Below are 12,313 nucleotides of genomic sequence, written 5' to 3' on the forward strand. Positions count from 1 at the left end.
ATCTGAGCTGTTCTACTCTATGTAATCGGTAACCTCAGAAACACTCAGACTGGAGATTACAGAGTATATTTGTTAAGAAGATCGGGACAGCTATTAATAAAGGCCAATGTGGCAGATATGTTAAAGTTATAATGAATCTCTCAATGAGGGCAAATCAAAGAGAAAACTGCCTGTATCAGAAAGCTATCTCCAAAGGAGTTATGAATGCATTTTATTTCCTATTCTTCTCTGACCCAGCTGACATTATTGTTGAATATACATGTACTTGTTTGTCTTTTCATCCATAGCTAATGCCAAACACCACTTTAGGGAAAGAGTGGGATTAAGTAGGATTTTTTATTTCATTATTAGAGCAATGCCATTTACTGTAACAGTTGAAGTTGTGTCAACACATTTTTTTTGTAATCTACAACTTTCAGAGGTTTATAATTTGGAATATGAAATTATTGCAAAGCAAAGCATTGGGACAAAGCAACACATTTATCTGTGGTGTAAGTAGGGGCAATCTCATTGACTGACTACATTACCCACTTCCTCCAGGGATGAATCTGCTCCCAAAGCAGATTGTTCCTACATTACAAATTTAACTAGACAAATGATGAGGATGAGTTCTGTAAAAATCTCACTAGAAATAGTAACAACAACATATTATTTTTAGAAGCCTTTAACTTGTGCTGGGCCTCAGAAGATGACGAGATGGACCAAAATCAAAATGAGCTATTTCTGTAACCGTTGATTATGATTTTGGCGTAGCAAGCTAAATTTCTGTCTTCTCTCTTTCAATCTCCACACATTTGCCAAAAATATCATTAAAAAATATGCCATGAAAATAAACCAGTTTAAACATAATCAGAAACCCCTGTGTATCTAGTCTCTTAACAGACATTGTCAAAAGATTATGCAAGTCCCACCATGGCTTCTGTTTCTCAGTGGGACAAACTCTGTTTTAAACCATTTTCCTCTCCATGCTCAGCATGAATGAGTCACGGAGTCCCTCTGGCCACTCCTGACAGTTGTTACAGCATGAATTACTCCATTAAAATTAAGTGTAAGCACATTGTTTTAACTGCTTCAGAGAAGTCATGAACAGTGAGAGGCCAAAGCTGCAGAGGGAGATGATCTAGGACTCCGTGAGACTTTTGGCATCACTGAAATAGGTTTTCTGCCCATCAGTGCTGGAAGGAGAAAAAGAGACAGAACCTCAACTCAGGTCTGGCGTGTGGGCTGAAACTTCCTGGGGTGTCACCAAGCTCAGCTGCGCACACACTGGAACTGGACTTGTAGCCCTTCCCTACCACTGCGTTCAGCAGGTGTTCTGTGCACACCAGACCTGATAGTTTGGGATACTGTGAATGAGCAAGTAAGGATTTGATTAGGACACGTTAGGTAATCTCCTCCCTGATATAACTCAATTTCAGATATTTTTATAGAAGACACTGAACTTCTTAAAGGAGTATTTTCACAGCTTAACATCCTTTGTTTGATTTCATGTATAACACATTTAAATGCTTTTTAGAAGTTAATAAGGTCCAGATTGCCAGGAAAGTTCTGAAAATGCTATGCATGTCTTCCTGCTCTGGTTGTATAGGGCTAGGATGGGAGCACACTTTGTTTATAACAACATGTTAGAGGGCTGGTGAGACAGCTTCACCAGGGAGAAGGTGCTTAAAAGGCAGCCTAAATAAGATCCAGGCTTTGCACTTCTAATTTGCTGTGGAATCAGTTCACCACTGCACTGGAGCTCCATTCAGGTGTAAAAAAAAAAATCCCTGTGAGAATTAAAAGGGTGGAGAAAAGGGAAGAGGGGGTTGCAAGCAGACAGTGAAGAGAATACTGGGCAATTCCCTAATCCTGGGCTGCCCGGAAAATTAACTCGCTCATGTCAAACCACATTTGTACAAAATGCATGTCCCACCTGGGCCATATCACAACAAACATGGGTATTGCTTCTGCAGGCAGGAGGACAAGCAGTGGCGATAACCGGACATACAGACCTGACAGTTTTTTCTTGACAGGTTTTTCTCAGCTAAAATGGGAATATATTTGTAAGATTCCTACTTTTCAAAATATTTAGCCCATTTGTTTTTGTAAATCTGTAACACTGTCCTTGTAACCTCGACGGGCAAACCATGCTTGTGTTCCATCAGCAGGGTAGGACGTATTGCCTAAATTTGGCTGAAAAGAAAAGGTAAGGATGAAACTGTGCCCAGTGATACAAAAGACAGAGCAAAGCACTGCTAAGGAGAAGCAGTGGCTGGTGTGGGAAGCACCCTGAGGATGTGGGTGCTCTCCAAGCAGAAGAGTTCCCTCCTGCTCCAACCTTCCACTGATAAAAAGGACAATATTAAATGAAGATGTGTGTGATCTAGATTGGAGCAGCATGCGCTACAACTAGTTATTTTGTCCGATATTAAAAAGAGAGCTTGGACTATTATAGCAAATTTCACTTGTAATACTTAACAAGACTTAAACCCAGAACAGGCAAGAAACAAATAAATGTCTTTGAGGTGAAAAAAATGGACATTACCACACCGAGCTACGGAGCCCCTGTCACAGGCCTGTTTGCAGCAATACCTATGTGGAGCGAATTCTGCCATGCAAACAGTGACTAGCAGGGAGATGCAACCTTTTCTACCTCGATCTTTCATGGAAATAAGGCCATCTTTTCAACACAATCTATGCCGGTTTACCCTATGGACTTCATACCGAACTTGTTTTTCATTTTCCTAGTGCATTTCTCTGTAGTATATAAGACTTCGCTGAGAGTGGTAACTCAAAAGGTATCATGCAAATGACAAACTGTATAATGGAATTCAGATGTATTTCGAGAATGTGTTGCACACACTGGAGCACAATTTTATCATTTATCAAGGGGGAAGAAGGGGGTCTCTGTGTGAAAACATGTAACAATAGATTTCCCCAGAGAATCTCATAATTCAGTGGGCAAAAAAATGGGGAAATGAAAATAAATGGTAGAGTAATTCCAAAGGAAAAAAAAAGAAAGAAGATCTTTTGTTTTAAAACATCCCATCGATAAATCTTGAAAACTGATATTCATTCTTTTGCTGAAATGTGCAAGTCATCTTTAAAATATTTCCTCTGAGATATTGTAGGAGTTACGGTAAATGAAAATCTCAGAAGATTAAATGGAATTTACAAGCACCATTTACCTTAATAATCAGGGCCGCTTGTCCAGGAATTTTATACATACTTAAATATAGCTTATTAATGTTTCCTTCTCCTCATCCACCATTTTCTTTCATTACATTCTTGGCAATGATGAAGTCAGTCTGGCAAACTCTTACTCACAGGAGTAACTTCTACTCACTTGAGTCTTTCAGTGGCCTGAATAGGACTGATTTGCTTAAGGATAGATCAAGTCCTCAGACTCTGGCCTGAAATTGCCTTCCCTTAGACCGAACTGAAGTCCAGTTTCGTGTCTTCACCGCAGGGAAGCCTGTAAGCAATAGAAGTCCCCGGGCCCAGCCCTCTCGCAGGAGGAGCCGCACATTAGCCCCAAAACACATCAGCCTCCCTCCGGCCCGGCTCATGGAGAAAGATGCCTTGCTAAGAAACACTCCATTTCGTGTTGTCACACTCAGCCTGCCTTAGCGATCCTGGTACCATATCAGTAATTAGTGTAATTACAGCTGGTGAGAGAGAAGTAACCCCTGTGGTTATCTATTAGGTGCCTCACAATCAGAGAGTGCACTTCATTACTCATCTCTCCGCATCATCTCTTAATTTCAAAAGAATTAAGCAAAATTAATTCTTTCAGTAGAAGAATTTCTTTATCTAGCCATCCATTAATCTCTATGTATAAAAAGCTCTTCAAGGCAACTAAAATATTAAGTTGCTACGAAGTGCATCGTAACTACTGCTCTGTTGACAGGCATTTTGCTTTTCATTAAAGCTGAGACAAGAACTTTTGGAGTAGGGAGAAACCTACTGCCAAATTTTATCTGTATATTATAAGCATAGATTAAAATCTTTATGTTTTACGTGAATAATACTGTAGCACATCCAATAATTTCACATCCATATTGAGGCCAAATCCTGCTCCTGAAGAACACTTTCAATAGAATGGGAGCAGAATTGGGTCAAAATACTTAAATAGCAGGTTGTTTTGTTTTGTTTTGTTTTTTTTGTGTGTTGTTTGTTTGTTTGTTTTTAAAGATGCTTTTTTATGTCAAAAATATGTTGATATTTTTGTCTTAATACCACTAATACCACCATTTATACCTTCTGTCTATAAAAGTGCGAACTCCACTAGGCTGTGCCTCCCTCACTATGCAGTGACTCCTCAGTACAACACATCTCTGTTTGGGAAGGACTGAGAATGATGTAAAAGTCGGGACAGGGTGGGGATGAAGAGAGAGAAAAGAGAGACAAGAACAAAGAAAAGCATGAGGGCAGGAAAAATGCAGGGAGGGACTAATAATAGTTTCTAAAACCCACCAGTGTAAAACTTGTATTCTCCAAGAATCCGAAGAATAAAAATGAGGACCCCACCTTTTTTAGTGTGCCAAATTCTGCCAATGTGCACAAAGCTTTTATTATTTTCCCTTTGATCAACTGCAATGGTTGATAGAATTTTGGGTTCTGCCATTTATCAAGAGTAATGTACAGCACAAGAGCCATTTCTGTGATACATACTCATTTCCAATACATTCCACATGAAAAACACCCGCTTACTGCAACCATATTTGATTAAAACTGTCTCCTAGCCAGAGCACCAGTATTTTCTCTGGTAAACAAGCCTTCAGTTGGCATATTTACACACAACAGCTTTGGGAACTTAGCACACAGTTAAACAATGATTGATAATTCTATAGCAACTTGCAAAGGTGACTTTAAAAAAAATCATACCAGAAAATATATTAAAAAGAGTTGTTCAACAGGGAACAAATAACATACGACTGGCTCATCTACCCGATGTTGTACAGTGCATATGGAAGAACATTAATTTTATTCATTGATTATATTATTTTATCTTTTTTTTTTTTTAATCTGGTAGCAAAATGAGTCCTTCAAGGAGCTGTTTGATGAGCTGTCAGTACCAACGTGGCGTTCACAAATCTTTCTCTGTGCACCGTTTTCCCCTTACATAGACTAATCTTGTATCTGAAGAGCAGCGTTCTTTTGTTTCTGCAGATTGGAAATGAGTTGTGTCTGCTAAATCTTATGCTTCAGTAACCTGGTCTGGAATGAAAGCAGCTTTTCTGTTCATTAAAACCTTTATACTGACGCATTTTTGCAGCTCTTTCTGCCATTTGAACTATTTGCCTCTAATTCTGAACTGCTGTCTGCAGAGTTCAGCATCGTGGAGAGAGTCTGCACTTCAGTGTTAGCGATCAGAATGACACCAAGTCCTCAAGCGGCTTTCTAGAGGCAGGATGGACTGAGAAGCACTTGGCTGCTCTCTGGCATGGGTATTAGGGCTGGTTAGAGCTGCACAATGGGATGATGAGGAAGAGATACTCCGCTTTGCTCCAGTGTGTGAGCTGCAGTGGTACCCACAGCGCTTCCACACCAGCTTTGTGTGACGCTGGGGCTGCTATTCTCCTGTCCCCTCCCAAGCACAGCCTGTTCACAGTAGCCAACGAAACCACTGGGTGTCCTACACCTCCAATATGCAGCATAAGGCACAAAGGGGGACCTCTGCCTCCTTCTTCTTACTGCCCTGGCACAGCACTGGGGCAGGACCTCAGGAGGATGAGGTGGTTTTCCACTCTTCCTCCATAAGATGAGTCAACTTGATCCACTCTTTACAAATAAGGGTGGATCTAAGGAGCCAGAAGAGTCTCAGAGAAAGCTCTGAGTGAGCAAATCAAAGCAGCTGCCTGGACTTTGGATGCTGAGAACAGTGTCAAGTACACAGAGAGTTCAACAGAGGACAATTCATCCCCAGTTTGCAAAATTTCCATGCTTTAAACTCATTTAGCCATAACAAGGTCCAACAACTCCTTGACTACAATCAACATGAGAACTATTTCCCTCCAAAGCCTCCATTCCTTAACAAAGTCTTTGAACTGTGTTCATAGCCAATACCTGTTCATGCCCTGAAACCACACACAGGTTTGCAAAAGGGCACTGCTCAGTTAATGTTCCTCCAGTGCAGACACATCACCACCTACGGGTTACCAGCACCCTAATATGGGGAGATTTTCACTCAGTTTTCATAGCTTAAGGACTTATAGAAATCTATAGAAAGGAAAAACTATTTTGTCCAGTAAAAACTATTTCTATCTGGTATTGGCTCCATCAGAGTCTTCCAGCTTAATGATGAGTGCCATTAGGGTTATGTGTTGGTTAAGGAGACAGGGACAAAAAGAACCGAGGAAGACAGAGAAAGAAATGATTCTATGGTTCTACGAAAATACCATAAAAAGTAGAGATAGAAAAGTGGAAAAGAGAAGGAGAAGTGAAAGAAAAGGAAGAAGAAAATGCCAAAGGCAAACTAAAACCAGCTATCTCACTGTGTTTTTGAAGAATAGGCGCTTGTGCCAGCCTTAGGATGGAGTAAGAGCTGAAGGGATAGGAAAGGAGCAGATACATGGTCTCTTCTTCCTGATATCAATACAAAGCAGATTGCCCTTTAGTAGAAACACCATTTTTTTAACTCACCATTAGAACAAGCTTACTTAAATTACAGTATTTGCTAATGTAAGGAAACTTGCAAACTCCTAAAATGAACTCGAGATCCTGAGCAGCTCAGGCACTGCTGAGATCTGCTCATCCCGCCACAGAAAGGATAAAGAATATTTGGTAAGAGGCAAGCTGAATGCAAAGCCTGGGAGTTTCTTTCACAACACTAGCCTCTAAAAAAGCTGCAGTGTGACCAATGTCCTTGTATTTTAAATAGTTCAGTGTGAGCAGACCCTAACTAATCAGATGAGTTGGAGGAATGGCAACAAAGACTCTCTGACAGCACTCTCGGGTTTGAGAGGTTTTTGAATCCCTAGGGTCAACTTGTCCTCAAGAACGAATTGTTGGGGATGAGCGTCCTGTAACCTAATAAAGGGGTCTGGCTGCTTCATTCCAGTGCAAATGAACAATAACTTCATAAACCTATAAAGTATTTATTTATTTATTTGTTCAAAAGGAAGGTGCAAGACATTTAATAAAGACTGGTAGGTGGAGGTCTTCCAGTGGCAGATACCGAAAAGACAACGCAATGCGGCCATGACATAGTTCTCAGTGATATGTCAGGCTATGGAGAATGGGAACATCAGCTGCAGAAACAGTGTTTGTTCACATAGAGAAAAATGAAATTTGTCACGTCGGATTTTTAAAGTATGCTTTAAGCTTAGTGCTTGACTTAAAGCTGAGGAGTGTGCATAACCAAAGCAGGATTCCAAGAGGGGACACAAGTCCTGTGTACTGGCCCGCTGGGGGTGCATAAAGAGCAGGGACTGGCTATAGAGAAGATGAACAAGTACCAGGGGCTCATGTGTGCATGAGAGAACTGACTGGGGTTTTCAATGCCGCAAAGGGATTACATCTTTCTGAAATACACTGGACCACGCCTGGTACACAAGGCAGTTCAGGGCTGAACCGTCAGCAAAAATCCCCATAGAAAGCAAAGATAAGGCAATCTTGGGGGCGGTGAGCTTCATTTTCACTGCACTGAATTTCTGATCAGTCTTCAGAGCCACTTTTCCTTTAGCTGCAAAATGCTACATTGAGAATCCACATCTATCCCACAGATCTGATACAAATTTTGCAAAAAGAAATGAAACTTCAGTAAGACATTTCACTTCTATCCTTAAATGAACATTCTGTTGATCAATCTAAAAACAAAAACAGATTAATCCAAGCAGTACTAAAATTAATACAAATAGAGGGGGTAAAACCAAGCAAGAATAAAACTAATAAAAATAGAAGGTATACATGAGTGAAATGCTTAAATGATTTTTGCATCTGGATGATTTATAAGGCACTGAATATGCATGACAGAAATCAAGTATCAAGCACAGTCCTGAGAACACTGACTCATGCAAGTAATCCCTGCTCCTGCAAGCACTATTTTTCAGGCTCAGATCCAAACACAAAGTCTGACATTGTTTGCTCTGATAATCACTCTTAAGATAAACAGATATAAATAACTGCAAATACTTCCAAGCACTTCCTTTCACTTATAATGTAGAAAGAAAAATTAGAGGATAAAATGAAAATGTATGTTTCCACTTCTAGATTTCATACATCATTAATTCTGTAAAAACGTATCCGTCTTCATGCTGATACTTCTCTTTGCTTGGCAAGCTTGAAGAATGTAATATGCTTGATAACCTGATTGAAAATTTGATCCTATTGTTTAACAAAATGAGGATTGTTTCATAAGGGGCTCCACCATGTCTGTGCACATTTTCCCCTAAGTAACAGTGTAAGACTTGTATTTCCCCAGACAGCCCAACATTTATGTTGATGTACTTGGCTATAGATCCAATCTTGCACTGGCTGCAGTACAGCAGAATTTTTCCTTAGCATTTTGAATTATGGCACTGCAATAAGTTAACAGTGCCTTCTGTGCATGTTGAACAAGTTTTCTGATATAGTTAGCTCTTACTAAAGTTTGTTTACCCTATAAATTGTGCCACATGGTTAAACCACACTTTGGCCTGAAATCTGCAGAGGTTATTCCTTCCAGTATCACTGCAAATGGTGTAACTCTGGAAAAGTCACCATCTCCTCGCATCCACACACACCCCACATACAAATACTCTCCATTCTTTATATTCCTTCGGAAGCCCAGGCTGCTTTTGAGCTATCTGCTAATTTGTGCTTGCAGAGCCCTCTCCAATGCTAGAAGAATGAAGCTGGGAGGAACCAAGACAGGAACATTCAGTTATTGGTTTAAAAGGTTACAGCAGAGATACCCACAGAAACTGTTTATGCATAACTAATCTCTGAATTTCACAGAATGCCTCCTAGAATTTAAATTGTGAGAAAAGGAATGGGAATTTCATAGGATCTAAGCAGATCTAGGTTCTTGCCTCCGATTAAACTTTACTAGGGTTTCAAAACTTGATTTTCTATCAGGATAGTTATAAAGACATTAATATTTTTTTTCCTATACTTTTGTACTTTCTCATCCGAATTTATACACCTGCTGTAGCAAGTCTAAGTCTTAGTGACAATCATCTTCTGAGGAACATGTGTCTGACATGTAAGCTGCAAAGCCCTCTCCACTTTTGTTGAGTTTTGATGTTTAATAGAAACAGGATGAGCCCCACGAAGAGGAAATTGCATGATACACCTTGTACTTGGTGTGTGAGCTGTTAATCTACAGACTAATCCAGTTGGTACATATGGTTTGGTAGTTGGGTAACTATGAGGGCACAACACTACCTTTCATCTCCTAAGGTAATGCAAAAGTTATATCTCAAATCCAATTTAAATTGGTGCTCCCCTGAGCTCAAAGATAATTTCTCTCTAATCCTCTTCTGGTTGTCTATAGCGTAACCTTCAAAATCTCAGATATGACACTGAAAAAAAAAGATCAAGTCATATTTTTTTTAGCACAAAACCTAGCTATTTTTCCTGGAGGCACTATGTTTCGGCCATTATCAGATTCAAGAATTCTTCAATTGCCTTGAACTCTGCATTTATTTTACTTTTCCAGATTTTTGCCAATGAAAATACCTCAGCTCTGCTTGAAGAGAAAATAATCTTGTCAGTTTTATTGTGCCATATCTGAGATGATGAAGGTCATGCTAACTACAAGTCTGTTCCAATTGCTACGGGGTTGGGTGAGGTGGGCTTTTTATTTTATTTTTGGTTTTCCCCTTGCTCCTACCACAAAGTAATAGGGATTTTCCCCTTTCATTCATCTTGCCTTTTGTTGTTTTTAATCGACCACCCATCAGTGCCGAATTGCCTTGTAACTGTCTGCTGAGCTTTCATTTGACAGAGATAGCTGCTATTGTTAACACCAGCCTTCACTTCAGCCCATTTAACTTTCCTCAGTTTGACAGCTTCACAATAGCCACCTTCCATCTAAAGAAAACTGTGATTTAGTAGAAAGGGAATGTGGGACAACAGCCTGATCTGTCACTCAGTCTCCAGTGAGTTCTCTTGGCATAAAGTTCCCCCACAAAGCCAGAGGATGAAATACTACACGAAAATAAGACGGTTGTGAGACATGTTCAGTTATATATTCTGGTAAAATCTAAACAGCAATCACGCTTAAAAATACAGCCCTTTCCTGTCGGTAATACCTTGTGCTGGGAAGCAAAATAAATATTTTGATTGATTTTAAATTTCTGTTTTTCGCTTATATTCCAGAGCAATGCTTGACTTTTTTTTTTTCCTCTCTTTTATTCACCTAGTGATTGTTCTTAGATTGATCTACAACAACTCCTCGTGGAAACAATATGTCACAAGTAAATTAAAGATTTCATTGGACCAGTTGTTGGTCCTACTCCATCTAAGTCTACATGAAAAGATGTTGATGAATTAAGAGTCTGGACATCTTCCCTTACAGACAATTAAAAAAGTCAAATTACAGCTGCCTAAGCACAGTCTCAGAACAATTCCCAGCTCAGCTCCACACTCAGCTTTCCAGTCACAGACAGTTTGGAAACACATTTGTAGCTGATTTTTTCCTTTTGTATATTTATGCCTAATGCTCTTGAGTTATGTTTAAATTTGGTTTTATCATTTGGCACAAATGACAGGCTGTAGACATCCCACTATTAGATTTGCAGGCACCATTTTTTTTTTCTAGCCATAGTTAAATAACTGTATCATTTTCTTGTCCTGGATCCCAGTTTGATGAACACTTTCTTGTTAAAAAACGTGTCTGGAAAACTGAATTTGATTGCTATAAAGCATAATTTATTTCAGTCCATCTATATTCCTCTCCTCAGAGCTCTCATTAACTTCAACAAAACAGGAATGAGAAACCAGAGTTGGTACAGCTGCACACTGCAAGAGGAACCCCCTACACCCACCGCCACCTTCATCTGAGTTTCAGAACCATTTACTAGTATTTAAACTAAATAAGCTACTCTGGTATTGGTGTTTAATCATTGAGCAAGATGTAATTTGTTTTGTTTTGCAGCAGCCACTCAAAACTTCAGTTAAGAGGTTCCCACAGCTACATCGAAAGGTGTGTTCAGACTGGAGACAGAAAACTGGACGACAGATAAACTCCAGTAAAAAGACAGAAAACAGTTATTAGAGAAGCATCTCTTGCCCAGAGTTCACTTCTGAGTGAGTACCCAAGAGGCTATAACTAGGAAGAACACCAGGCTGCTCCACTGTTTCTAATTAGGGAGGACATCCTTCATTTTATAGCTCCTGTGGTCTAATTTGTAGAAATCCCTATCCCCTAAAGCTTTCTGTAAACCAAATTAAAACTCATTCCATCAAGGAGTTTTAGCAATATATGGTCTCTGATCACAATACATACTCATAGTCATAGAGCTGCTTCAGAGAGCGTATTCTTTTATTTTTTTTTAGGGATATTCTTTTTCCTTTCTATTAGGAAACAGCAAATTTCTTCTAGGAAAATACGTTTTAAAGACCAGAGAATCTGGTTCTGTTTAAACAGGCATTCATAAGAAGGAACAATACATACAGTCTCTCTACTGATTTTCCTGTTATTCTCTGAGTTTTAATTAAAACATTTTTTTCCCTGCGTTCTTAGTTAAGACACCTCAAAGCTTCAGCCAGCTCAACAAACATTGTTAGTAATTTTTTCTCTAAATGAAAAAAAAAAACCCAACAACTTAGCTTAGGGCTTTTTAGCAGACTTAAGACTCCATGAATGCCTTTGAAGTTTGCAGTTCCTTCTCAATCCAGAAAACATTCATATCATGTGCATCATCTACTCTACTGATTTTTAACCCAGCTCTGGGCAAGGAGAGTAAATTCAGTTTGTGTGCCCATTCAGTCCTTGGCCTCTACACAGTCACTATCGACAAGAGTTCCGATCAGGATCACAGCTTCTGGATTTGGACACATGTTCATTAGATTCTGACTTCATTTCACACGGGACACTGAAGAGCTCTGAGAGAGCAGTGACTTTTGTTCACTACAAATCTGCCTTGAATGTAACTGAATTTAACCTCTTGAAAGGGTCCAATCATCCTGCTGTTAGTGCAGCCTGTGCCAGCCAGAATCTCCTTTTCCGTTGTAAGAAGAATTTGGTATCACTTGGTTGCTGAACTTCTTACACACACACACGAGATTTCCTGAAAAAGCTTCCCTCTCCCATTTCTGTGGTATCTAATAGAAATGCACAAGTAATTACCCATGTATCTGGCATGGTTGCTTGTGTCAATCGGCACTGCAAACACTAAGATGC

The 12,313-nt window shown here is 39.6% G+C and overlaps 1 protein-coding gene across 4 annotated transcripts in view; it reads right to left on the reverse strand.

The window, feature by feature from the left end:
• Positions 1-12,313, reverse strand: part of AFF2 (ALF transcription elongation factor 2) — a 333,326-nt gene that overhangs the window by 98,041 nt on the left and 222,972 nt on the right. The gene's annotated exons all lie outside the window — the stretch shown is intronic.

The sequence above is a fragment of the Streptopelia decaocto genome (genome assembly GCF_964273445.1).
Source record: "Streptopelia decaocto genome assembly, chromosome: 10".
Lineage (NCBI taxonomy): Eukaryota > Metazoa > Chordata > Aves > Columbiformes > Columbidae > Streptopelia > Streptopelia decaocto.